Below are 25,385 nucleotides of genomic sequence, written 5' to 3' on the forward strand. Positions count from 1 at the left end.
ATTTTAGGGGGTGATTTAAACTTTTACATTTTTTTTTTTTTTTCATATTTTTTAAAACTTTTTTTTTTCACTTTTTGCTTGCTTCTGTAGTCTCCATAGGAGACTTGAAGCAGCAACTGTCCGATCGCCTCTGCTACATACAGGGGACCAGCAGTTCCCCTGTATGCAGCAGAAATGGTCCTGTCCTATGAGCGCCGACCACTAGATGGCGCTCATAGCGACAGGATCATTACAACCACTGGTGTCTGCTGTAGACCCAGGGTTGTCATGACCACACATCGCCGACCCGCGATCATGTGACGGGGTCGCCGATGGGCGGGGTAAGTGACGCGCTTCCAGGAAGCGCGCATTAAATGCCGCTGTCGGAGATTGACAGCGGCATTTAATATGTTAACAGCCGCTGGTGGATCGCGATTCCACCCGCGCCTGTTGCGGGCACATGTCAGCTGTAATAATCAGCTGACATGTGCTTGGTTCAGTGCGGGCTCAGCGCCGGAGCCCTCACTGAACCGGAGGATAACGACATGCGCGTACTAATACGTGACATGTCGTTAAGGGGTTAAAGCTGTCAAACAGTTGCAAATCATGCACACGGGAGCGATTCAACCATATCACCGAGCAGCTGTAAATACTCGGAGCTCGGGCCGAGCATACTCGGACAGAACATACTCGCTCAACACTAGTTAAAACAAGTTATCACCGATCCATGGGCTCTACAGGATAGGTGATCACTTATTGAGCATTTGTGTCCGAACATTGGAAAACGCACCTATCGGAAGAATGGGGAAGTTTTATCCCTGACAGAACACTTATCCCTATTTTAAAATGCTGCGGCAGGTGGGACGTCTGACCGCAGCTCTATTCATTCTCTTAGAGACTTGCAAAAAAGAGCAGCGCTCACAGCCACTGAGAGAATGAATGGATCAGTGGTCGCATCTCACATGCCGCTCCAGTCTAATGGGGAGAAAAGCTCCACATTCTGCCGGTGTGTGCAAGCAGTCAGACCCCCACCAATCAATATTATCAATGATCCTGTGGAGAGGTGATTACTTGTTTTCACCGGAGAACCCCTGTAAGTGCATCTCTGCCGCTCTGGTCCAAGTATTTAATCGCTAAGGCCACGGCCCTACTATCAGTATTCGGTCAGTGTCCAGTCAGTATTTTTTCTCAGGAGTGGGAGCCAAAACAGGTGATGAACAATCAGAGAAAAGGTATAATAGAAACAAGTCACCAACTCTGCATTAATCAAACATTCCTGGTTTCGGCAGCCACTCCTGAGAAAAATACTGACCAAATACTGATGGTGGGGCTGTGGCCTAATGGAAAAAAATCTTTTCCTAGTTAAGATCAGCGAGAATAAAATGACCGCCATACACAACACAGTCCACTATATCAACACCAATAATACCACATACAAAAGGGACAAATATCGCCACACCTTGACTAGATCACATATTACCACTACATAGTGACCGAATAATACCACATACAAGGAACAAATATGGCCAAACTATGACCAGACCATATATTACCACCCCAAGGTGACCAAATACTACAATACTGATCATGAATACAAAACCACAATACTAACAACACTGTTATTACCACCAGCAACATTATACACAGGAGCTCTGTATATAGTGTCAGTGTACAGGTAACACAGTGATCACCAGTGACATTATAGACAGGAGCTCTGTATATAGTGTATAGGTAATACAGTGATCACCAGTGACATACACAGGAGCTCTGTATATACTATATACACACGTGGTCAAAATTGTTGGTACCCCTCGTTTAATGAAAGAAAAACCCACAATGGTCACAGAAAAAACTTGAATCTGACAAAAGTAATAATAAATTAAAAATCGATGAAAATGAACAAATGAAAGACAGACATTGCTTTTCAACCCTGCTTCCACAGAATTTAAAAAAAAATTAAACTCTTGAAATAGGCCTGGACAGAAATGATGGTACCCCTGAAAATAATGTGACAAAAGGGACATGTTAAATCAAGTTGTGTCCACTAATTAGCATCACAGGTGTCGACAATCTTGTAATCAGTCAGTGGGCCTGTATATAGGGCTACAGATACTCACTGTGCTGTTTGGTGACATGGTGTGTACCACACTCAACATGGACCAAAGGAAGCAAAGGAAAGAGTTGTCTCAGGAGATTAGAAAGAAAATTATAGACAAGCATGTTAAAGGTAAAGGTTATAAGACCATCTCCAAGCAGCTTGATGTTCCTGTAACTACAGTTGCACATATTATTCAGAAATTTAAGATCCATGGGACTGTAGCCAACCTCCCTGGACGTGGCCGCAGGAGGAAAATTGATAACAAATCAAAGAGACGAATAATATGAATGGTAACAAAAGAGCCCAGGAAAACTTCTAAAGAGATTAAAGGTGAACTTCAAGCTCAAGGAACATCAGTGTCAGATCGTACTATCCGTCGTTGTTTGATCTAAAGTGGACTTCATGGGAGATGACCAAGGAGTACACCATTGTTGAAAAAAAATCATAAAAAAGCCAGACTGGAATTTGCCAAACTACATGTTCACAAGTCACAAAGCTTTTAGGAGAATGCCCTATGGACAGATGAGACAAAAATGGAAGTTTTTGGCAAGGCACATCAGATTTATGTTCACAGATGGAAAAATGAAGCATATCAAGATAAGAACACTGTCCCTACTGTGAAACATGGAGGAGTCTCTGTTATGTTTTGGGGCTGGTCTGCCGCATCTGGCACAGGGTGTCTTGAATCTGTGCAGGGTACAATGAAATCTCAAGACTATCAAGGGATTCTAGAGAGAAATGTGCTGCCCAGTGTCAGAAAGCGTGGTCTCAGTCGCAGGTCATGGGTCTTGCAACAGTATTATGACTAGTGTTGAGCCACCCCCGTAGTGTTCGAGTTCGGTTCGGTTCGTCGAACACCCGTGTGTTCGCCGAACTGTTCGTCGAACTGTTCGTCGAACACCTTCGAACACCGTTAAAACCAATGGCAGGCAAACAAAAACACATAGAAACACATAGAAAACACCTTCAAAGGTGTCCAAAAGCTGACAAACTGCTCAGAAGACACAACTAACACATGGAAAAGTGACAAGTACATATAGTCATGCGAAAAGAAAAGAGGTGGAGGAGTAAAAGGAGGGGGAGACACAGATATAGGCATGTCATGCCCTTCTAAAATCCAAAAAGTGAGAAGCCGAGACGGCCAGTCCGCTCCTGCCCGTGCCACCTCCGTGTCGCCGGGTTTGTGCCAGAGCCGCGGTGAACCCTGACGGCCAGCCCCCCTCTCCCAATACTGGTGCCTGTCCGCTGGTGGGTCGAGAGAGCCCCCCTGTGGTGGAGGCAGCTCTAAGCTTTTTAATTTAAATTGTCCCTCTAATTTGAATGAATACACTTTAAATCCATTTACAAGGATCTATTGGAGGGCAAGTCTCATGCCAGCAGCCGCGTAATTCCAGCTCCAGTAGCGTCCACTAAAGCTGCTGCAGTTAAAAAGCTTTTATAAGGATCGAGCTCGGCTGTCCACCGCAAGGCATCCTAGTGCCAGTCCCAGCCCCTATGCCTTGGGGTGCCTCCTGATGCTCTTCACTAAGTATCCCGTGGTCCCGAAGCATTTCCTTTGAAAAAATTAAGTGTCCAAACTACAGGTGGTGTAGCTTGCTTAACAGCCGGGATAATCCGCTGACTAGCAGACACTGCTACTAGGCACAAAGTATTTCCTGGGCTAGATGCAGTTAAAAATTTGTAAGTAGATACTCTCGTTGGATGCTGAGAAAGCATTCCATAGAGTCTCCTGGCACGACATATATGATTCTCTTAAAAAGCTTGGGGTAGGGGTCTAGGGGACCCTTTTATAGCCAAAATCACGGCCCTGTATCACAATACGTCACCTAGGCTGAAGATAAATGGAACTGTAGCACCGAGGGCTCGGTTGCTACAGACGTATTGCAACTCACCCAGAGGTGTGATATCTCACTCTCAGATAAGGATGGAGTGTGGATCAGAACCCGACACCTGCATGCATTACACCACATTGCCGTGGGGCAGGGCGACCAATATGCCCCTGAGATGGGCACGACAGTCCCTGTCCCTGGCTGGAGTGGGGGGAGGGAACACTGAGGAAGGGGAACCCTGCAGTGCAGGAGCAGGGAGGAAGCAGTTCCTGGGTGCATTGAGAAGGGAGTATAAAAGGTGGGCACCATCTTAGTTCAGTGCAGAGAAGTCTGAGCAGAAGTGGCAGGGAGCAGGGGCTCTGCATGAGCTCTGCTCCGGAGGCGGGCCTAGTAACAGAGGCCCAGGCCTGCAAGAGGGAGAAGGAAGGAAGAGGAGCGGAGAAGGCTCCAGGAACGAGGAATGAAGGGATCCCAGGGGTGCGGACGGGCGAGTCGCCACCGCACGCCCGAATCCACCTGCGTGGAGGGGTCAGGCCAAAGGGGGAGACCGGTCCCCGAACTAGTGGAGGCAGGAAACGACCCTCAGCTAGAAACCGGAGGCTCTGACATTTTATGTGGCGCAGCCCCTTGCTCCACCCGCTAGGAAGGCACCACATAGGGTCAGGGAAACTGGCGCCAAGTTTACCAAGAGGAGGCCCGAGGCAGCCGGACAGAAGTGTTGGTAAGAAAGGCCAGACAAAGGACACACAAAGGGGGTCCTGTGAAGCGCTCCAAAGTTATCTGGGAGTTGTCTGAGCCCCTCACCTGGTGAGCACAGTACGACGTGGGCAGCCGTTACCTGCAGACGTGGTCTGGATAATAAGAACTGTGAGTAAAGGCCCTGAACTGCATCACTGACTCCGTGTCGTTACTGCTGCTGCCCTGCACCATCACCCCCATCCTCCGCATACACTGCCCTGAGGCTATACTCCTCCCGTGGGGAGTTATGCTACGCTCTGCTGCACCCACAACACCAGCCTTAGCGGTCTGCCCTGTAGCGGCGGTTCACTCTGACCGCAATCCACGGGTGGCGTAGTCGGACATTTAAACATCAAAACCACATAAATAGTTCCGCCACTGGTTTGACCGCCCTGAGCCACGGAACCGGATCGCCGCCACGAAGACTACAACCACCAGCATCCACCAAAAAGTGTCCGGCTCCGGGTGTCCCAAGGCCCAGGGGGCGCGTCAGAACATTTTCATCACCTTTCACAATCACCAATGGGACAAGGCAGGGATGTTCTCTGTCTCCTCTCTTATACATCCTAGTGACGGAGCACCTGCTCTCATCAATTCGCCATAACCCCAATATTAGGTGGATTGAGGTGGGAGGCACCGAGTACAAGTGCTCTCTATTTGCTGATGATGTCCTAGTATATATCACTCAATCACATATATCCATCCCTGCTGTTATGGCTGAAATAGATCACTTTGTTACATGGTAAAATTTTAAAATCAATGCAGCGAAGTCTGAGGCCCTCGATGTCTCCCTCCCTAAATCCATATAGGATTCCATCCAGTCCAACTTTCCCTTTGCCTGGCCCTCACAGGGTATCAAATACTTAGGAATTCCTATTCATAGAGACCTCTCCCATCTATGTTATCTTAATTTTGGGCCCTTTATTGAACAATTCCATACAGACCACGGTTGGCAAGTTAGAACTGTAAGATTCACTACGTGAACCACTGGTGTTTTGTGGAAAAGCACATGTACACCGCGTTCCAAATTATTATGCAAAAAGTGTTTAGGAGTGATAAGGGAAGAATTTGTTTGTTTGTCAGTTAAACTCATTGATGGTGATGTGTGTCAGGGCTCTTTATATCACTGTAAGCAATTGCAGACACCTGTGCTAATTAGTTTGGCAGGTGTGTCCAATAAAGGCAAGACTACTTAAGAAGGCTGTCTCACATTATTAAGCAGCCTACATTTTCTGCCAAAATGGGAAAGAAAAAGGATGTGTCGGCTGCTGAGAAGCAACAAATTGTGGAGTGTTTAGGTCAAGGCATGACTACAATCAACATTGTGCGATGATCAGGATGAAGTGTCTTGGCAATCAAGAAGTATGTAGCTGATTCACAGTACACACGTGTGCGTGCTGATAAGGGCAAATTGAGGACTCTTTCCTACAGGCAATTACGTCAGGTTGAAAGAGCAGCGGCAAAAAAGCCTTGTCATAGCAGCAGACAAGTTTTTGAAGCTGCTTGTGCCTCCAACGTCCCCCGAACAACAAGATGCAGGGTCCTTCAGAGGTTTGCAGCTGTGCATACGCCATCCTGTCGACCTCCTCTATCCACTTCACACAAGCAGAAACGGCTCCAGTGGGCCAAACATTACATGAAGACTGATTTCAAAACTGTTTTGTTCACGGATGAGTGCCGTGCAGCGCTCGATGGTCCAGATGAATGGAGTGGAGGATGGCTGGTTGATGGACACCCCACGCAAACACGGCTACAGCGCCAACAAGGAGGAGGTGGAGTAATGTTTTGGGCTGGAATCATGGGGAGAGAGATTGTCGGCCCCTTTAGGATCCCTGAAGGCGCTAAAGATGAACTCCATAATGTATGTGGATTTTCTCAAACAGCACTTCCTGCCATGGTTCAAGAAGAAGAACCGTGTATTTCACAGCAAGATCATTTTTCTGCATGATAATGCACCATCTCATGCTGCACATAAAACATCTGCATCTCTGGCTGATATGGGCATAAAAGGGGACAAACTTATGGTGTGACCCCCATGCTCTCCTGACCTCTACCCCATTCAGAACCTTTGGAGCATCATTAAAAGGAGTGTCTATGATGGCGGGAGGCAGTTCACATCTAAGCAACAGCTCTGGGAGGGTATTCTGTCCTCATGCAAAACAATTGAAGCAGAAACCATCCAAAACCTGACAAATTCAATGGACGAGAGAGTTCAGAAGCTCCTTTCGAACAAGGGGTCCTATGTGAAAATGTAACATCACCTAGAATAAAGTTTTGAGTTGAAAACTGTTTGATTTCAGTTTCTAACAACCTGCTAATGCTTATAATTTCAAAAATGACCATTTTTTTGGTCTTTATTAAAATGAAAAGGTTGATCGAAAAGTTTGGGGGATCTAAGAGTGTGGCAACCCAGTAGTCATGATTACTTCGAATTCTGACAATATGAGGGTCATGCTGCAGGTAGTGCAGCAAGAAGGCACTTATGTGTCTTGCGCATCTCGGAGCCCCAAAATTATTTTCCGGGCTAGATGCAGCTAAAAATTATTTTTAATTTTAAATCTGGTGAAGCTTATTATAGATGGCCTAATAGGATCAGTGCTGCACACTGCTACAAAGCCCAAATTATTTTCCAGTCAAGATACAGATAAACATGATTAGTAATTTGAAAGCTTAAAACGGTTGGTAGGGTGATTTTAACCAATCATCAAGCTTTTACTCTCCCCAGGATGACACAGGGGTAGAAAAGTCGTTTCGGATCCATGATTTGTTCATCTTTATGAACGTGAGTCTGTCTACATTATCAGTGGAGAGCCGCGTGCGCTTATCTGTCAGCACACCACCAGCAGCGCTGAACACACGTTCAGACAGAACGCTGGCTGCGGGGCATGACAAGATCTCCAAGGCGTAAGTGGCTAGCTCCGGCCATTTATCCAGATTGGAAGCCCAAAAAGAGCAAGGGTCCAGTGACACAGTCGTGGCTTCAATGTTTACTTGGAGATACTCCTGTACCATCGTCTCTAGGCGTTGACTATGTGTCAGACTTCTTGTCTCCTGTGGCCTTGCAAAGGATGGGCTAAAAAAGTGGTGAAATGATTCCGCAAAATTGTTGTTACCAGCAGATACTGTGGTTCTGTTACGGTTTGAGTGCTGAACACTTGACGGTCCCACGTTTGGCAAGTTGGAACTGTGAGATTCACTACGTGAACCACTGGTATTTTGTGGAAAAGCACATGTAAGATTCTGCAACAGTCTCTGCTGATACTCCTGCATGCGTGCATCCCTTTCTATGGCAGGAATAATTTCTGCAAATTTACTTTTGTACCGGGGATCTAACAGTGTGGCAACCCAGTAGTCAGGATTATTTCTAATTCTCACAATTCGAGGGTCATGTTGCAGGTAGTGCAGCAAGAAGGCACTCATGTGTGTTGCGCATCCAGGAGCACCAAGTCCCTGTTGTGTTGGTGGCGAGGTAACAATCATGCTTCCTTCCTCTGTCCTCTCCCCCCAACCTCGCACAACAGAAATGTGATCAAGGTCTCCCTCATCTGATGAGTCTTCCATCAGTTCGTCCTCCACTTCTTCCTGGGCTCCTGCACCTTCCTCACTAGTTTGGCTGCTACCATGCGCCCTGGTAAAACCATCTCCCCCACCCTCACATGCCTGCCGCCTTGGTGCTGCCGACCGTCTGGACCTTGCAGATGTTAGCCCTTCCGCATACAACTCCTCCTCCTCTACTTCCTCCACCTCCTCTTGTGCCACCACCTGACTCCGAATTCTGTTTAACATGTGCTCCAGCATGTAAATCACCGGAATAGTCATGCTGATAATGGCATCGTCAGCACTAAACATCTTCGTCGCCATTTCAAAACTGTGCAGAAGGGTGCATAGGTTCCTGATCTGAGACCACTCCTCCAGCGTGATTTGCCCCACCTCTGAATCTCGTTGGCCCAGGCTATACGTCAGAACGTATTGCACCAGGGCTTGTCGGTGCTGCCACAGTCGCTGCAACATGTGCAGAGTTGAATTCCACCGGGTAGGCACATCGCATTTTAGCCGGTGAAGTGGCAGGCCCAACGACTTCTGTAGAGATGTAAGTCGCTGAGCTGCGGGATGCGAACGGCGGAAGTGAGCACACAGCGACCGTGCCCTCTGCAGAAGGCCATCTAGTCTGGGATAGTGGGCTAAAAATTGCTGGACAACCAGGTTCAACACGTGAGCCATACAAGGCACGTGTGTGACATTGCCCCGGCGAAGGGCCGCACCCAGGTTTGCAGCATTGTCGCACACGGCCTTCCCTGGTTTCAGGTCCAGTGGAGACAACCATTCATGAAATTGGTTCTCCAGAGCTGACCACAACTCCTCAGCTGTGTGACTCACATTTCCCAGACATTTCAATGTAAAAACCGCCTGATGACGTTGAGCCCTACTGCCAGCATAGTAAGGAGGTGTGCAGGATCCCTTCTGCGCAGTTAGAAAGCTTGTGGCATGACCAGACAGGCTTTGGGTGCAGGTGGAAGACCGAGAGGAGGTTGAGGAGGCAGAAGCAGTGGAGGAACTTTGACATAAAGAGGATTGACGCACAACTCGTGGGGACGGCAAGACTTGGACAGCAGCCCCTTGTCCTGCTGTCACCATAGTTACCCAGTGCCCAGTCAGCGACATGTAACGCCCCTGTCCATGCCTACTCGTCCAAGTGTCTGTGGTGAAATGCACCCTGTCACACACAGAGTTTCTCAAAGAAGCGGTGATGTTGTGTGCGACATGCTGGTGGAGCGCAGGCACACCTTTCTTTGAGAAGTAGTGCCGACTGGGCATCTGGTACTGGGGCACTGCGACGGACATAAGGTCTCGAAAATCCTCTGTGTCCACCAGGCGGAAAGGCAGCATTTCTGTAGCCAAGAGCTTGCAGATGGTGAAATTCAACCTCTTAGCTTTCTCATGGCTAGGAGGAAATGGTCTTTTACTTGTCCACATCTGAGGGACCGAGGGCTGGCTATTGTGCTTAGACGGGGTTGATAAGGGTGTCCCCGGCAAACTGCCGGTCTGTGAGGAAGATGCAGGCGGACATGTTAGGTTGCCTTGATCCAAAGGTGGTGCTATCGATGTCGGACAGCGCTCAACACCAGCTGGTGTTACCACCTCCAAAGAAAATGATGACCTGCCAATCACGCTGGCTGTTGCGGGTAAAGAGGTGGCAGGTCTGCGCCCCAAAACAGGTGTGACTGCTGTCCCCCCAGTCACAGAGGATGAAGAGGCCGCGGATGCACAAGATATGGCAGACGGTGATTGGCCCGGCCGGCTAGGCCGCATTGTAGCACACTGAGCTTCCCACTGCAACTTATGCTTCATGTCCATGTGCCGGTTCATGCATGAAGTACTCAAACTATGTATTTTTTGGCCTCTACTTAGCTTTTGCTGACAAATGTTACAGATAACACGAGTTGGGTCATCTTTATCGATCTGAAAAAATGCCCAGGCTATGCAAGGCTTAGCACCCATGCGACCTGAAGAGCCACCACGACTTGTGGTGAGAGGCAGAGTTGTGTTTGAGGATGCAGTTGTTGACGTGCTTCCAGTACTACGTCTCTGTCCAGGAAGGCGCAACCTGACCTCGTCGTCACTAGCATCTTCCTCCACCTCCTCTGCTGACCTCATCTCTTGGCTGACTGTGGGTTGACAGTAAGTGGGATCTCCGACCTCATCATCATCACCCTGTGCGTTATCACACCCGTCGTCCTCAGAGCCAACCTGTTCCTGCCCTGACAAAAAACTAAAGTTGTCGCTCCAATCAGGTATTTGAGTCTTATCATCGTCTTCCTCATTGTCTCCACCAACAGGAGTTACAGTTTGGGAATGAGGGTCTACATTATGGTCAGAACCTTCTGCGTCTGGTCCTGGATCCGACTCATAAAGATTCTGGGCATCAGTGCAGATCATTTCCTCGTCTGGATTCACAGAAGCGCTGGAGTCGACCTCTGATTCCCAGGCTATAGTATGAGTAAACAGCTCTGCAGACTCAACCATCTGTTCTACCTCATACTCAGACGGGCAGCTGGAGATTTGGGAGCTGTGAGGAAGCAAGTGCGATTTGGGTGACACCTTTGAGGACTGGAGTATTTGTGATGTTGAAGTTGATGTGGAGGAGAGCCCACTTAAAGGAGCACTTGATATCCGTTGAAGCACCTGCTGTTTTTGTGCCTCATCTGGAATTTGTAGCGATTGGCGTGGCCGTAAGAAAGGGATCTTATCACATTGTCCGCTAAAAGAAGTAGACATTTTAGTTTGGCTGGAAGATGGTCTTTCTTCTGCACCTACCCCACGGACACAACCTTTTTTCCCCTTCCCAACACGCCTATTCCCCTTTCCACCAGCAGCAGGCCTTTTTCCACTCATTTTGGTGGTTAACTAATTCACAACTCTGGAGTTGTTTGCACAAAAAAACAATGGATGGTAACCGAGCAGAGCTGAGTGGCCAAACTGTGGTATTAGGCCAAAACTATTGGCTGGGCTAGATGCAGAAATAAATTATTTTTAATTTGCAACCTGATGGAGGTCAGTATAGATGGACTAATAGAACAAGTCCCACATGCTGCTAGAAGCCCAAATATTTTTTCAGAGATAAATGAAGAAAAAAATTATTTTTAATTTGCAACCTGATGGAGGTCAGTATAGATGGACTAATAGACCAAGTCCCACACACTGCTAGAAGCCCAAATATTTTTTCAGAGCTAGATGCAGAAAAAAATTATTTTTAATTTGCAACCTGATGGAGGTCAGTATAGATGGACTAATAGACCAAGTCCCACACACTGCTAGAAGCCCAAATATTTTTTCAGAGCTAGATGCAGAAAAAAATTATTTTTAATTTGCAACCTGATGGAGGTCAGTATAGATGGACTAATAGAACAAGTCCCACACGCTGCTAGAAGCCCAAATATTTTTTCAGAGATAAATGAAGAAAAAAATTATTTTTAATTTGCAACCTGATGGAGGTCAGTATAGATGGACTAATAGACCAAGTCCCACACACTGCTAGAAGCCCAAATATTTTTTCAGAGCTAGATGCAGAAAAAAATTATTTTTAATTTGCAACCTGATGGAGGTCAGTATAGATGGACTAATAGACCAAGTCCCACACACCGCTAGAAGCCCAAATATTTTTTCAGAGCTAGATGCAGAAATTTTTTTTATTCAATTTGCAACCTGATGGAGGTCAGTATAGATGGACTAATAGACCAAGTCCCACACACTGCTAGAAGCCCAAATATTTTTTCAGAGCTAGATGCAGAAATTTTTTTTATTCAATTTGCAACCTGATGGAGGTCAGTATAGATGGACTAATAGACCAAGTCCCACACACTGCTAGAAGCCCAAATATTTTTTCAGAGCTAGATGCAGAAAAAAATTATTTTTAATTTGCAACCTGATGGAGGTCAGTATAGATGGATTAATAGAACAAGTCCCACACACTGCTAGAAGCCCAAATATTTTTTCAGAGCTACATGCAGAAAAAAATTATTTTTAATTTGCAACCTGATGGAGGTCAGTATAGATGGACTAATAGAACAAGTCCCACACGCTGCTAGAAGCCCAAATATTTTTTCAGAGATAAATGAAGAAAAAAATTATTTTTAATTTGCAACCTGATGGAGGTCAGTATAGATGGACTAATAGACCAAGTCCCACACACTGCTAGAAGCCCAAATATTTTTTCAGAGCTAGATGCAGAAAAAAATTATTTTTAATTTGCAACCTGATGGAGGTCAGTATAGATGGACTAATAGACCAAGTCCCACACACCGCTAGAAGCCCAAATATTTTTTCAGAGCTAGATGCAGAATTTTTTTTTATTCAATTTGCAACCTGATGGAGGTCAGTATAGATGGACTAATAGACCAAGTCCCACACACTGCTAGAAGCCCAAATATTTTTTCAGAGCTAGATGCAGAAAAAAATTATTTTTAATTTGCAACCTGATGGAGGTCAGTATAGATGGACTAATAGAACAAGTCCCACACGCTGCTAGAAGCCCAAATATTTTTTCAGAGATAAATGAAGAAAAAAATTATTTTTAATTTGCAACCTGATGGAGGTCAGTATAGATGGACTAATAGACCAAGTCCCACACACTGCTAGAAGCCCAAATATTTTTTCAGAGCTAGATGCAGAAAAAAATTATTTTTAATTTGCAACCTGATGGAGGTCAGTATAGATGGACTAATAGACCAAGTCCCACACACTGCTAGAAGCCCAAATATTTTTTCAGAGCTAGATGCAGAAAAAAATTATTTTTAATTTGCAACCTGATGGAGGTCAGTATAGATGGACTAATAGACCAAGTCCCACACACCGCTAGAAGCCCAAATATTTTTTCAGAGCTAGATGCAGAAAAAAATTATATTCAGTTTGCAACCTGATGGAGGTCAGTATAGATGGACTAATAGAATGATGCTATGCCCAAAAGATTTTACTTCACTAGGTGCAGTAAAAAAATTGGTATTCTATACACAGGTGGTATATCTTGCAACACAGATAGGCTACTCCACTGACTAACACACTCTGCAATAGGCCAAAAAGGATTAGCTTTGCTAGATTCAGCCAAATGCTGTGAAAAAAACTTGCACAGCACTGGCACAGACCTGCCTGGCAAAAACTGATAGGAACTGATGTAACCTAGTCCTGAAAAGGACTCCAATTACAATTAGTCTTTACTCCCACAATCTATCTATTTAAGAGCACAGACCTGCCTGATAAAAGTCGTAGGAAATGCTGTAACCTAGTCCTTAAAAGGACTGCAATCACAACTATTCCCTACTCCCAAGCTATCTGTAGATTTGTGCGAAAATTGGCTTGAAATTAACAAGGTATAGCGCACACAGCAACAGTGGTGCCGTCTAACACGCAGCTGCAGCAGTGAGAAAATGGTGGCGACGGGGAAAATGGCTTGGTCTTATAGGGCAAGGACATGTGACATACACTGCCAATCACACATGCCCTTGCTTGTGTGAAAAAAACCACTTCGCTCCGTGTGTGCGCTGCTGATAGGCTGACAGATTGCACCTCCCCACTGTAAATGCGGGAAAGAGAAAAAAAAATGGAGATCTTCATTGTTCCTGCAGAGATCCATCCCCTGCCCCTCCCCCCGCCCCGCTGTACACTCAAACTGCGTATTAACATTAATTTTCATCATTACTGAGAAAAAATCCAGTTATGATTTTGGTGCACGAACAGTTATCGAACATAACCTCGAACAGCCGAATTTTTCTCAAATTGTTCGTGTTCGCCGACCGGCTCGAACACCGCCCAAAACAGCTCGAATTTGAGATTGGCGAACAGTTCGAGTAGAACAACGCTCATCTCTAGTGACGACCGCTTCCTTCGCCGGTGACTTGTGTGCGATGGCGTAGATCTGTCGTCGGAGGAACTACAGCGAGTTCACCTAGAGTGAGTACGCCTGGAGTCTCTGTGTCCCTAAGGGTGTATGGGGGGTTCTGCGCAGTTTACATGTGTCCCACCGGGACATGTCGGTGCTATTTGTGGCCAGGGCGATGCTATAACGGAGTCAAGCACGTGCGTCGCTGCGCTATTATAGGGGTATATGGGGGAGGCGAGGATGGTCGCTGAAGTGTTTAGGCTCCGCATCGTGTCCATCAGGGGGGTATTGATACTGTGACTGGGCGCTGGATGGGCTGCGGTGATTACAGGGGCCGCAATGTCCCCAGGATGTGTAGTGTCACATGTTCTGTTTTGGGAACTTTTTCTTTTATTTTTAATAGGAGTTTTTCTGTGGGGGATTGTTTGGGGGGGAAGCAGAGCACAGCCCCCGGCAGAGGATTCCTGTCCGGAGCTCTGCTCTGCCACAGCCCCTGCTGTGTGTTGAGGGGGCGGGGAATGGTTACTAAGTGGCCCGCAGCTTCTTCTGTGAGGCTTCGGGGTGCTGTGCCTAAAGCGCTCTGGAGGACGGGAGTGCCTGCTGGACCTCCGCCCTCCAGGGCGCTCCTCGGCAGGATGCGGGACAGGAGTGTTAACGGGGGTGGGGAACAACAGGCTGTGTGCTGTCTCCAGCGCCGGTGGCAGGCAGGAGACCTGAATCCCCTCTGTGCCCGCCGCCGACATGGAAGACAGCCCGCACTCATTTATTAGTGCAGAGGAGCCCTGCGCCCGCAGTAAGTGAGGCGCAGGGTCCACCGCCGCACTAGCTTCAGCTTCCTGCTCCGCCCCGCAGCATTCTGAACTGGGGGGCGTGACCTGTGGGGTCACGTGGGGCGGACACGCGCCCTGTACATGCGCATCGAGCGCTTCCTGCCCTCCAGCTCCGCCTCCCCCAACATGCCTCTCCAGCCTAGTGGAGTCACGCGCCCGCTTCCCTGCTCCGGCGCGCGACCGCAGAGAGGAACCCCCCAACCCCACGCCGGCGCGTGCCCGCCGCCCTGCTATCGCTGCGCGCCCTTCCCCACTGGCGTGCGGCCACCGGACCGCCACGGCTGCCCGCTTCCCCGAGTCAGCGAGCGCCCGCAGCACTACCGCAGCCGCCTACCGCCCCGGGTTGAGTGGCCCGATGAACACTGTAAAGTTGTGCGGATGCGGCGATCGGGTGAGGAAGGGGATCGGGACCAAGCCGCGGAAGTAATGCAGCCCCCCGTTCCAGATGACCCGACCGCCGTGGAGGGGACCGTTGTACCGTGGGCAATTGGAGTGGGTGAGTAGGCCCAAGTGGTGAGGGGACTGGGACTGGGGAATATGATGTTCCCATAAGGGGTTGAGGGCCAGGGGCAGGGTGATCAGGGGATTTAGAGATGGGGCCAGGGGGATGAGCGCTGAGCCCCGACATGAGAGCCTGTAACCAGCGCTCGCCCCCCTGTGCAAACCCAGCCTGGAGGGCCTCAGCAATCTGACCTGATCCTGAAATCTCCATGACGTTCGACTCCGGGACCAGCAAAGAAAGGAAGTAACGTGGGATGTCCCGGTGTTTATGTATCCATGGGACGGCTTGTAGCAGCCGTCCCTTTCGCTTCATTGGATCCTTCTGGGGGCTTCAGGATCACTGGTCAGTAAGGGGCAGCGAAGGGGGGGGTCACCAATCGCCATGGCCCGGGGAGGGGCCACCACAGTCAGTGACTCCCTCCTTATTTAGTATGGAGTCTACCATTATGTCATCAAGATGGGTTTGTTGTGATCTACATGCCAGATGAGTAAAAATGGGAGCATTAGTCAACCCAAATGCCATCACAAGGTTTTCATAGTGCCCCTCAGGAGTATTGAAGGCCGTCTTCCACTCATCTCCTCAATGTGAATGAGATTATAAGCCCCCCTGAGGTCTAGTTTAATCAAATTGTAGGAGCCAAATGGTTTTCTAAAGAGGTCTGGGATGAGAGGGAGAGGATATGCATCCCAGACCGTGATCTGATTAAACTCACAAAAATCAAGGCAGGGGCGCAACCCCTAGTCTTTTTTTTTTTTTGACAAAGAAAAACCCCACTGCAACGGGAGATGAAGAACGTCTTATATGGCCCTTTGGTAGACTTTCAGTGATCTAGTTTTTCATGGCCTGCCTCTCTGAACCAGAGATATTATATAACCTGCTTTTTTGGCAGCTTGGCCCCAGGAATAATATTACCGACGCAATCATAAGGATGATGGGGTGGAAGTTCTTGACACCCCTGTTCAGAAAACACATTCCTGAAATCAGACCCACCATGGCTATCCGAGTGACCAAGCAGTGTTCTTGGCAATACTCGCTCCATTTTACCACCTCCCGAGTCTGCCAGTCTACGGCTAAGTGCCCACGATGCAGAAATGCTCTGGATTTTTCCTGAGCGTTTCTGCATCTCCCTGGCAGAAAAAATGCATGCGGATTTTACATGCGTTTTTCCTGCCAGGGACAAGCGTAAGTGAAGCGTTCTTCACATGCATTTCCGCATGCGGGTTGTCAAGCGGTTTCCAAGCGATTTTAGCATCACTTGGAAAGTGCTTGACAACTTGGTCACACTATATAAATCCATGCAACCGGCATGGATTTATATAGTGTGACCAAGTTAATAGTTGAAGAAAAAAGATTAAAAATGGTAAAAAAAAAACAAAAAACAAAAACATTTTACTTACCTTCTGATGGCCCCTGGTCTCTTGTATGGCTCACGGTGGTGTGAAAGGACCTTCCATGACGTCATTTAGTCATGTGACAGGTCACGCGACCGCCGACGAGCCGTACAAGAGACTCGACTCAGCGGAGAAAAGACCGGGGGCCATCAGAAGGTAAGTATAATGTATTTTTTTCTTGTCTTTTTTTTTTTTTTTTACAGGTACCATGGTACCCGAGTCTGGAGGAGAGTCTCCTCTTCTCCAGACCCGGGTACCATCCGCACGTTGAATCGCTTAATATCCGCATGTGCACATGTAGTCATGCGGATATTAAGCGATTCAATGCAAGTCAATGGAGGTAAAACGTCGCGATTACGCAAAATAACTGGTAGTGCTGCGGATTTTTCCGCACTGATAATGCGCAGCGGAAATTTCCGCAGCATGTGCACAGCACATGCGGATTATCATTGGGGAACATTGCAGACCTTCTACCAAGCGTTTAAGCGTTTCTGCAATGGAATTGCCGCTGTGGAAATGCTTAAAAGATAAAGTGGGCACACAACCTACCACAGGATTGTGCAGCGTAAACCAAGGTAGTCTAAGGACCACAGGAGAGGGCAAGCCCTCTAGCACATAACAGTCAATAAATTTTGAGTGCAAGGCCCCTACCTGCAGATGTAGCACACGAGCGATAAGAGTAAAATACCCCTAGCTCAAGGGTGTAGAGTCAATGGCGATTATGGGTGTTGAGCCAGAAAATTTATGAGGTTTGAGGTCCTGATCGAACCTAGCGTCGATCAAAATAAACCCCGCCCCACTGTCCAGAAAGGCAGAAATTACCACCATACTTTTGCCAAGATGGATCTTGGACGGTAAAAAAAAAAAAATTGTGACCTACCCACAGAGGAAATAAGTACACCCCCGAGTTGCCAATTCACCCCGCAACTCGGGCGCCTTAGTTTTCTGGTGGGTGTTTAGGAATTTAGGAAAGACACACACACACACACACACACTCCCCCTTTCCGCCAAACTACAGTTGGACCAACAGAACAAGTCGCCACACCCAACAGCATGGGTTCCTCAGTTAACTCAAACCTAGGGGCCCTTGACCCCAGGCCCCCTGCAAATTGGAGTGTCTCCTTATGTCTCTGGCAATGACAGTGGTTAACACACAAACGCCTCTTCAAAACAACCAACACCTCCGACTCCAGAACTAGGCAGCATAAATCTAACACTGGCAATCCAAGATTGCCAGAGGCGAGTATATATAGGAGAGGCGAGAGGCCAACACTGAACAGCTGAGACCATCAATGCTGGAAAGCTCTAGCAGCTCTCAACTGAACAGATTAACCTTTGCACTGCTAGCAGAAACCTTCACGGTTTAATATGATAGTGAAGTGCTTCTAATCAGTGCAGGAGCTCAGACGTCGCAGTCTTCTGGCCCCTCTAGTTACGGTAAACCCGTGGTTCCTGGATTCCAGCGATGTGTCACTTACCGAGCTGCTTGATGCAGTGTTGATAAATTCCCTTTATTAGCTGCAGATGTTCTGTCTATGCACAGGGTACACAGAAAGCTGTCAATCAGTGGTGCGGGTGGGACTATATATAGAGCTCATGAATGTGGAGGACTACATGGTAGCAGGTTTACTAGTCCTTGAGTGATAAAACTAAAACAAGCAGCCAGTTATTGACACATGGCTGGAATCAGAGTCTCTGTCTTTATATAATCAGAATCTAATAAGAGTATAGATGCAAGTGTACAATAAATCTGGAAGAATAAAGAAGTAATCAGTATATCATAAATTATATCTACCCTACAGGTAGCATATGCATTATTATTACATACAGCGTCACTAAGGAAAAGTACCTCATTTGCGTCGACCACCAATAATACACCTTGGCAAGCAGAAAGGGACCTTGAAACTTCGTAGCTAAAATCAACATGACCCTACAAAAGTACAAAAACGTTAAAAGGGAAAACATGTTGGACAAATATGGATTGATGGATACAAGGCGCATTCTTAAATAACCATGTATAAATGTGAGGGGAGTCATTTCGTATGTAGATGGAGAAAGAATGCTGAGCGTTGGAAACATGTTGCTATGTTGCATACATTTTTCACTTGAACCTTGTGGATTAATGGACTTTTAAAGATGAAATAATAAAGATGGATTTTATGGAGCTGGAGTTCCTTTTATTTTTCCTGTGATTTACACACGTGTGGCCACACGATCTCCAGGCTTCAGCACGCCGAGAGCCGCTGTGGGTGAGCTGGTGGTTTTTTTTCTATAGCATTCTTAAATAGGCTGTGCCAAGATCGCAACTTTTTGGCTATTCTGTGGGGGGGTTGACAAGCGGGACCTCCAATGATCAGAAGAACAGATGTCTCACATCCCCTTTTTTAATGGAGTGGTGCCATTGTCTATGGGACTGATGGAGATAGCTGAGCTCTGAATTCGGCCATCTCCGGCAGCCCATTACACTTTGAGTGGAGCAGCAGTGCACGCGCTCATCGGCCAATCCATTGGCATAATATGGCTCCTGCACCTGATTTCCTGTGATTGGGGTCCCAGAGATGGGTCCCCAGCTATTAGCAAGCAATCTGTTCTGTAGAAAAGTGATAAGTTGTAATCTGAGAGCAAACTCTTTCAATTTTAAAATATTGGATAGCTCTTATGGGCGTCTATAAAAAAAAAAAAAACAGTGTTAGATCTACAGGGTCGGCCATTTATATGGATACACCTGAATTAAATGGGAATGGTTGGTGATATCAACCTGAAACAACGGATACTGGAAGCCTGCGCTAGCATTTCTTCTGCGGTGTTGCTATCAGTGTGTCAAGAGTGGGAGAAGAGGGTTGCATTGACAATCCAACACAATGGGCAGCACTTTGAACACATTTTATAAGTGGTTATAAACTTGTACAAAACTCATGAAAGAATAAAGTTACGTTAAAACCAAGCACACCATTGTTTTTCTTATGAAATTCTCAATAAGTTTGATGTGTCACATGACCCTCTTCCCATTGAAAAAATAAAGTTGGATCCAAAATGGCCACCATGGTCACCACCCATCTGGAAAAGTTTTCCCCCTCCCATATACCAATGTGCCACAAACAGGAAGATGATATCACCAACCATTCCCATTTAATTTAGGTGTATCCATATAAATGGCCCACCCTGTAAAATAATAAATTATTATTATTATTATTGCAGCTGCTGCATTTTGTATAACTCATTCAGTATCTGAACATCTGCAACAAGAGCACAGAGAAACAAATCAAGAAGAAACGTCACACTCACCGGAGTGTGGATCAGGTTCAGGAGATACTTCTTTCCCTCCTAAGTGTAAAGCAGAGACGCAGTCTGGGCCTTCACTGTAATCCCGGCTCCCTCTCCACCTGCAGCTCGTCCAGAACTTGCTTATTGGAGGCGGCTTTTGGAATACACCCTGAGGGAAGGCGCGAGACCCCAGAATCCACACTGTTAGCTTGTGGTGGCAGTGTCCCCCTCCATACTAGTCTGTCAAGGTTAGCTTGTTTCTGTGTTTTATATATGTATTTTATGTGTGTAAACCCTCTTCATGTGTACAGCAGCCTGGAATGAACGCTGCTTAAGAAGTAAATAATAGAGTAAGGCCTCATTCAGACCACAGTAATTTCTCTTGTAGGTAAAAAAAAAAAAAGACCGATTTTCATCAGCTTTGTTTTGCATCCGAGAAGTTCTAAACTTTGATTTGGATCAAAATCCGACAGGTCAACGTGTTTCGGTGAAAAATACGCGATCCGCAGAAATATGTGAACAGCCCTAGACTATAATAGATATGAGTTCTGTGAAAAACAAGGATCGAGCTCGTACGAGATCCAACATTTCATTCTATAAATCTACATAAATAATTAAGTAACGTGCCAAATTGCTTTTTTTTGTGTATGTTTTGCGTGTACGGAGGGAAAGTTCCCAGTGCTAGTGTCTATGGTGCTCCATTAGGCTAGGGCTACCTTGTGACTGTGTGTGGCGCTACTGATTGAGCAATAGCTCCAGTTCAAAGCAATACACTAATTTTAAAAGGAAATCTGTTTGACCTCAGATGTGGGCATGCAGGCCTTTGAAATGTAAATCTAAACCAATGGACACTTTTATATCTTCTACCTGTTGCTGCACTCCTAAGTAATTAGAATTTTGGTTCACATGCAAATGAGGAGTTAAGTCTCTGTCTCCTGAGATTATCTCCCACAGCAAGCATCCGTTCTCTTTAGGCTACGTTCCCATCGCTTTTGATGAGTTTTCGATGTTGCAGATTTTCTACAGCATTCCTGCACCTATTAAGTAAAATACGTTACTTGTTTTTTTTTTCTTTAAATCTGTAACATCAAAAACTCACTGAAAGCTCGTGGTGGGAACTTAGCCTCAGTGTCAATGATAGCTCACAGTTTATTGGGACGTCAGGCACCAAGCAAGGAAAATTAGAAAGTAAGCTATCAATCAAGATAAAGAGGGTGGTGCTGGGCAGGGAAGCAACCTTGGAAGGCTGAGGCTCGGTAAGTGCTCCGTTACACCCAGAGCACTCAGAAATGCAGCAACAGATAAAAGATATAGAGGTGTCTATGGATTTAGCTTTCCAAATCCTGCATGGTCATGAATGGGAATTGGAGGGAGGGGTATATCTGATGGATTCCCTTAAATTATTAAATGGCAATTGCAGTTCACATAGTTGCATACTACTTAATCTTTAGCGCTACAAAAATTTGTACTTCAAGCACCAGTAAAAAAGATTCCTTAGAGGTATCTGGTCACTATTAGTAATGATCGAGTGTGTTCTATCAACCCCTTCGGCGAGCACGCTCGGGTGCTCGCTGAGTATTTTGGCATGCTCGGCATTTCTTTTAATGTCGCCGTGCCTGCAAGTGTCACGGCTGTTAGACAGCGTGCTCGCCGAAGGGGTTCATAGAACACGCTCGATCATCACTAGTCACTATACATGAGTATACCATAAAAAACAACATATTATATAGTGAATAACACAGACACTATTCAATACAGCAGGGTTGAGGTGTATTTTGTGGTACAAAATTACAGTATTTTTGAATGACACCATTCACTTTACTGTGCAAGATATAGAAAAAAAGGGTAATGAACTCCAAATAAAGTGAAATGGTGCAGAAGAGAAAAAAACAAAAACATTTCACTGCTTTTAAAAAATTCTAAACTTTGCAAACAAATTGTTTGGCTCATGTTTAAATTTTCTAAGACCGTTTTTAATACTTACCATTTTGGGGTACAACTTTTTGATTGCTCCATCAAATGAATAGTCATAAGTTACTTAGCGGTAACGGGATTTTTCAGAGACCATGACAGCACCACGAGAGAGGGGATCCGCCCACCAAGGAGAGGAAACCTACAGGCTTAAAAGGGCGCCACCTCTCTCCCGCCTCAGTTTGGATTACAGAGCACTGAGAGGACCGCCAGGTTAATGAACACAGCAAACAATCACAAAGTTGCCATACCACACGACACCTATTGAGTGTGAGATTATAATTTATAAAAGGGAAGTGCTCCCACAAAGGTGAAGGGAGGGAATGTAAGGGTGCTGTCATGGTCTCCAAAAAATCCCATTACCGGTAAGTAACTTAAGATTTTATCGGTCGACCATGACAGCACCATGAGAGAATTACCGAGATGAAGTAATCTATTGAAGGACCACAGCCTGGAACACTCTTCTCCCAAAGGTGAGGTCAGCCGATACTATATAGGTTAGATATGGGTGTGTCTATGGAATGTAGAGGGACAGGACCAGGTAGCAGCCTTACATATGTCTTCTAATCAAGACACCTGTCTTCTCAGCCCAGGAGGTCGCCACAGCCTGGGTGGACTGAGCCTTCAACCCTCCTGGCACTTCCTTGCCTCTAGATGTATATGCTAGAGAAATGGCCTCCCTATTCCATCTAGCTATGGTGGACTTTGTGACATTAGACCGTTTTGTAGCCCCTTGGTAGGATATAAACAACGAGTTATCTTTCCTAAAGCTTCTGGTAACTGAAAGGTACCTAACCACACATCTCCTCATGTCTAACGTATGTAACTCCGCCTCTTTCTGGTCACTAGGATTTGGACAAAAGGAGGGTAGGAGGACTTCCTGAAGTCTGTGGAAACGAGTGGCTACCTTAGGGAGAGAGAGAGTGATTTTTAGACTAGATCCTGCCTATCATCCAGAATTTCAGTAAACGGCGAGGCCATAGACAGGGCCTGGATGTCACTAATGCTCCTGGCCGAGGTTAAAGCTATTAACAAAGCGGTCTTAAGGGAGAGGGATTTAAGGGTTGCTGACTATTAGCTCAAACGGCGAGCTAGTCAAGGCCTTAAGAACCAAATTTAAATCCCAGGGAACCAAGCTGCTTTTAATAATAGGTCTAGATCTAAAAGCTGCCTTAATGAACTGAGAAACCCAGTAGTTACCCGCTAGATCACAGCTATATAGGGAACCCAAGGCAGAAACCTGAACTTTAAGGGTGCTGGTGGATAACCCTAGTTCAAGACCTTTTTGTAAAAACGCCAAGATTTTTCCTATTGGCGCCTTCCCCTCCCCCATCAACCCCAGGTTTTCTGCTGTGCATCAGGATGGTTACTAGACCTTGGGAAAAACCTTTCCGATTTAGCAGTGTCTTTTCAAGTTCCACACCGTCAAGTGGAGGCCAGTTGCTTGAGGAGATACGGAATCTCTGGAAGAACCCAAGGATCGGAGATGGACATGCTCCTCAGGCATGATAACCAGGGCCTCCTGGGCCTCAAGGGTGTCTGCTGGCTGGTATGGTCCTTCCTTCTGAGGTGACATGGGCCGCAGTCCCTGCTCCACTTCTCTATGGCCCTTCTCATACCGACCCAGTAGAACCGCTCTCTCAGTAGGAACTCCAGTTTCTTCCACCCGAAGTGCCCCGCTCTGTCATGGTAGGCCTCCAGGACCATTGCTGCATCTCGTCTTGGGACCACCACCTGCCAGGTCAGCTCGTGCGTCCGGTGGTTGACAAGCCTTCTGCACAGCTTACCTTCATAGAGGAATAGCCTGCTTTTCTCCTTCCATAACTGCTTGGCTTCCTCTGGAGCGTCCGGGCCAGGGCTAGAGTCCTCCTGGGTTAACATGTCTTGCACCAGGCGAATTGCAGGGTCACTATCTTGCGTTTCAGCCCAGCCGTGGTGGGGTAAGGGATTGAACATGATGGTGGTTAGGTCTTTGTCTCTTACCCGGTGAGAATACTGAGTGGCCCCATACCGGTGGAATGCAGGGAGCTCTACTTCCTCCAGCTCTTCTGAGTCTTCTTCTCCTTCAGGCAAGTGGGGCATCCTTGATAGGGCATCTGCGTTGGCATTGGTTCTGCCTGCCCGGTATTTGATTGTGAAGTCATAATTTGATAGCCGGGCCATCCACCGCTGTTCCAGGGCACCAAGTCTTGCATTGTCTAGGTGTGTCAACGGGTTGTTGTCCGTGTACACAGTGAACTTTGCGGAGGCCAGGTAATGCTTGAAGCGTTCCGTTACGGCCCACACCACTGCCAAGAATTCTAGCTTGAAGGAGCTGTAATTCTCCAGGTTTCTCTCGGTGGGCCTCAGCTTCCGGCTGGCGTACGCGATCACCCTTTCTCTGCCCTGTTGGTTTTGTGACAGTACGGCTCCCAGCCCCACATTACTGGCGTCTGTGTGGAGGATAAAAGGCTGGCCATAATCAGGGTAGGCCAGGATCTCATCCCCAGTGAGGGCCATCTTCAACTGGCGGAAGGACTCCTCTTCCGGCTTGTCCCACTTGAAGGGTGGCTTCTGGCTTCTGGACCTAGACTGTCCTATCAGGAGGTCCTGCATAGGGGCTGCCATCTTAGTGAACCCGGGGATGAACCTTCGGTAGTAGCCTACCAACCCGAGGAATTGCCTCACTTCTTTGATGTTAGAGGGGCTTGGCCAGCTCTTGATGGCTGTCACTTTGTCGGGGTCGGGGGCTACTCCCTCAGCACTCACCACGTGCCCTAGGTACTGTACCTTCGGTTTCAACAGGTGACACTTTGAGGGTTTCACCTTCAGGCCATAGCCTGCCAGGGCTTCGAACACCTCGGCCAGGTGCTTTAGATGGTCCTCGTAAGTCTTCGAATAGACAATCACGTCGTCCAGGTACAGTAGGACCGTCTCGAAGTTTCGGTGCCCTAGACAGCATTCCATCAGCCTCTGGAAGGTCCCTGGTGTGTTGAAGAGCCCGAATGGCATACAGTTGAATTCGCTCAATCCCATCGGGGTGGTGAAGGCGGTCTTCTCCTTGTCAGCCTCTGCCACAGGAACCTGCCAGTACCCGCTAGTAAGGTCCAAAGTAGGAAAGAAGTTAGCTGATTTTAGGGCTGCTAAAGACTCCTCTACCCTAGGTAACAGGTACGCGTCTTTATGGGTGATACGATTGACCTTTCTATAGTCCACGCACATTCTCATGGTACCGTCTTTCTTTTTTACCAAAACTAAGGGAGCTGCCCAGGGGCTACAGCTATCTCTAATGACCCCAGCTTCTTTCATTTCTCTCAGCATGCCCTTTGCGTTCTGATAATGTGCAGGAGGTACAGGTCTGTGTCTCTCTTTTATTGGTGGGTGGCTCCCCGTGGGGATGTGGTGTTCTATCCCTTTTACTCTGCTGAAGT

The sequence above is a fragment of the Phyllobates terribilis genome, unplaced genomic scaffold (assembly GCF_046119375.1).
Source record: "Phyllobates terribilis strain yellow unplaced genomic scaffold, ASM4611937v1 Scaffold_62__1_contigs__length_8034531, whole genome shotgun sequence".
In the NCBI taxonomy this organism is placed as follows: Eukaryota; Metazoa; Chordata; class Amphibia; order Anura; family Dendrobatidae; genus Phyllobates; species Phyllobates terribilis.